Source organism: Coffea arabica, chromosome 2e, assembly GCF_036785885.1.
Source record: "Coffea arabica cultivar ET-39 chromosome 2e, Coffea Arabica ET-39 HiFi, whole genome shotgun sequence".
Taxonomy (NCBI): Eukaryota; Viridiplantae; Streptophyta; class Magnoliopsida; order Gentianales; family Rubiaceae; genus Coffea; species Coffea arabica.
The window spans coordinates 39799116-39803002 of NC_092313.1; the positions used below are offsets into that span (position 1 = coordinate 39799116).

The window sequence follows — 3887 nt, forward strand, 5'->3', positions numbered from 1 at the left end:
ATAGGGTGAAGTTTCTTTAACTCCTTTTTCTTGCATTTTTTTTCTTTTTTTCTAGTTTTGGAATTGAACTCTCATGTTTCACTTGATTGTTCTTCCTGATTATGTGAATTCCTATTGTCCATTGTTATTTTGTTCAACATGGAAAGTGATTAATGACCATTGGCAAAATTTCTGAAGTTCAAAGCCGATCAAATTTCATGAGATATGCAAACCATAATCATGCCTACCACCTGTTTGAAGAAATGCCAAAATGAAAAATCGAGTTAAATTGGGTCTTTTTTATTAATCTAAGGTCATAGTTATATTATAGAAGTCACAAGGAGTATTTTGGTATAAATTTTATGATTTTTGGTGAAAATTAGAGTGTTCTAAAAATATAAAAACTGGACTTTTTTTTGACAATTTCACCATTTTTTGTTTATTTTTAGTAAAAACTAAAGCCAAAAATGAATTTTACACAAAAAATTGAGTGGAGGTGTATTTTGGTAAAATTTTGCGACCGAAAATATCGCCGGCGACTGGCAGCCGGCAGCGTCTGGCCGCTGAAGCTTCCAGTCCACCGAAGAAGAAAAAAAGAGAAGGGAAGAAGAAAAAGAGAGAAAAGAAGGAAAAAGAAAAGAAATAAAAAGGAAGAAAAAAAAAGAAAAAAAAACATTGGGCTGGTATTTTTTTCTTATTTATGGTGGGCTTGTTTCTTTAATTTCATTTGAGCTTTCACCTGGGCTTTGGGGTTAAGCCCAATATTTCTATTATATTTAAATTCGCTTTAATTTGGGCTTGTTTTATTCAATGAAAATGGCTTGCATTTTTCTTTTGGGTTAGAGTAGTCTGCCCAAGCAAAAAAAAAAAAAAAAAGAAAAGAAAGAGAGCCCAATTTTGTTTCTTATTTTTTGCTCAAATCAGAATCGAATTTTGCAACCCAGCCTCTAATCTTTTCAGTAATTTTATTGTGGTCCAAAAAATTTTAGATTTCTTTCTTTTCGGTCCTTAATTTAATTGCATTTTGACCCCTAAACTTTATTTTTATTTATTTTTTACTCTTTTACAAAATTATATTTTGACCCCAAAAACTTTTGAGTTTTGTAATTTAGTCCCTAATAGTTTTTTATTCCTCAATTATAATTGTTCCATTCCTTTAGTTGTTAATTATGCTTCTCTTGCATGCATTTAAATTGTAAATTTTGAGTGTTTGAGTTTATTTACATTTTTAACAAAATAATATGAATTTAGTACCGTTTTATATTGTGACAGCTCCACCTTCCCCTAGGGTGAACCAAAGGGTTCGGTGGGCTGCCTGTCCATCTCGCACCAGAACTCACTCATACGATCGAATAAAATACTTCCAAAGTACTTAAAATAACAATTTCACAACTTATAACATAACTAAATTCAATTTACAATCCAACTAACAAAATACGATCCAACGTACTTAAGATGAAATCAGAGTTCGTCTTATAAGCTTCCAAAATATCGAATTCAAAGTTTAACAACCCAAAACAAGAAACAAAAGAAACAAGATCACACCGTAACGGACAACGGCTTCGCTCGGGTTCTCAATTCCTGTAAAGGAAAAAAATTTTGAAGGAATGAGCTAACGCCCAGCAAGCTCCAAAAAGGCATACAGTCACATAAAGCAGTTCAAATTACACTTCAAGTTCAAAATTCAAAGTGAGTAAATAAAGCGATTAACATTATCAAGGGAGTAGGATACGGGTGGCTCTCAGGAGCCAATTTCCACAAATCTTGATCTTATTTCACGTAGTTGACACTCCGTCGACTTTCAAGTTTTATCACTATGTAGAATTTCACTTACTTCATTCTCCTTCCAACTACTCCCCCTACTGGGCCCGAAATCCAAAACACTTAAAATGGGTATTGTTCGAGCATACCGTAGTTTTCACTTTAAAAGGGACAAGTCTAAACGCCAAATCCAATGAATATAAAACACTCTCCTATGGCTCGTCAAATCTCTTCGACCAAGTCCCATGACTAGCTCGAATCGACAGACTTACCTATAGGACTTAGGAATTTCCAAGAATTAACATGCACAATCAATCACTAATCGTCGATGGGATAACAACTCAGGTGACATCACAACACTTCAATAATTCAAAACATTATTCATCACAGTCACAACATCAAGTTCACATCTATGTCACATTTGCCAATTCAAGACAGATAACATACATGAAAACTCACCAATAAATCAAAGTTTAGAATCCAAATTAGGATCAGTATCACAGTCTTCAATCACTCCCATAAACACGTAAAGAGAGACAATAAGTTTCGCCCCAACAATTAGCGAAACTAAACCAAATTCACTTAAACTCAACATATAAGCTCAAGTTATGAAAATAATATGTATCTAGAATAGTTTTTCCCAAAATTCGACGCGTGAAAAACACAAAATCAAGGGCAAAATAGTCTCGAGTTTACCATTGCTGCCCGGATAGTTTTTTGCCCAAAAATAGTGAAATAAAAATGACTTTTAGCCGTTAAAATTCTTAAATTTCAACTCCAATTCAACATATAATCATAGTTTAACCTAATACCAAGTCACTTGAGTGAAATTTAGTCAAAAAAAACACAAAAATGTCGAAAATGAAGGTTGAAAATTAACCCTCTACATTCGGCTAGTTCAGCCGAAAATTTCTCAAGAATTTCGGCAACAAAATAATCATTTAACCAACAAAAACTCACTCAAATCCCTAAGGGTTTCATCAATCATTAACCCTTGGTTATCAATGAAAAATTTTCAAGTGAATCCAACCAACAAATTAAGAGTTATGCTAGTATTTTAATCACTGGAACATTTAGTGGTATAACTTCCAGAAATTTACTAGATCTACCATAGATCTTACTTAAATCAAGAGAATCTAATATTTTCATGGCTAGAAATTAAAAATTAAGGGTGATTTTCGGTTCTTACCTCAAGATCTAACTAGATCTAGTGTGATTCAACCTCATAACTTCCTTCCAAGTTTCACCCCTTCAAGTTTCCTAAAGAAAGTTCAAAGATCTTCTAGGTTATTTGGTGATTTCTTCCACAACTCTTCAAGAAACAAGATGGATAGTGTCCCTTCTCTTTTGGTCTCTCTCTCTCTCCCGAACTCTCTCTCTCTCTCTCTCTCTCTCTCTCTCTCTCTCTCTCTCTCTCTCTCTCTCTCTCTCTCTCTCGGCTCAACAAGAAGAGAAGAAGAAGAAGAAAAATATGGTGGTTGATGGTTTTCCAAGTGATCTTCAAGAGCAAGACGGAGGAGGAAATGGAGTGCTCTCAAGTCTCTCTCTCTCTCTCTCTCAAATTTCGGATGGCTCAATGGAGGAAGAAAGAGAATGAACTCTCAAGTCTAGTTTCTTCCTTTAAAGTGTGGTAGGTGGATCACCTCACCTACTCGCTTATGTGTCGGATACTCGTGCAACATCTTATCTTTAACTAGATTTCTCTCAAATAATATTATCCTATCGTTTTTCTATTTCTTTAAAGTCTTTACATGCTCTATATTTCATCTTAAAACTAAATTTCACGTCACCACTTCAAAATTTCACACTTAATGTTAGGCAAACGATAACCGGGCAATTAATAATAAAAATTCAGCAAAGTTGAAAAATGACATTTTAATAGAAAAGAATACCAAAAAATTGGAAAAATCACATAATATATATATTTTTTCATCATTATTATTTACCTTTCAAAAATAGTAAAAATTTTAGAGTCCTCACATCTTTCCCCTCTTAAAAGAATTTTGTTTTCAAAATTATCACCTTTCTAAACGAACAACTCAGGATACTTTTTCTGCATCTCCTCTTCTGCCTCCTAAGTTGCTTCCTCGACGTCATGATTTCTCCAAAGGATCTTAACCAAAGAAATTTTCTTGTTTCTCATATCC

The 3887-nt window shown here is 33.6% G+C and overlaps 1 long non-coding RNA gene across 1 annotated transcript; it reads right to left on the reverse strand.

Moving 5' to 3' along the window:
- Positions 1–1351: 1351 nt before the first annotated feature.
- LOC140037281 (uncharacterized) lies at positions 1352–3387 on the reverse strand. Its single transcript, XR_011841205.1, has 2 exons — positions 2930–3387; positions 1352–1560 (listed from the first exon to the last, which is right to left on the reverse strand). It is a non-coding gene; the product is annotated as an uncharacterized lncRNA (long non-coding RNA).
- Positions 3388–3887: the final 500 nt, after the last annotated feature.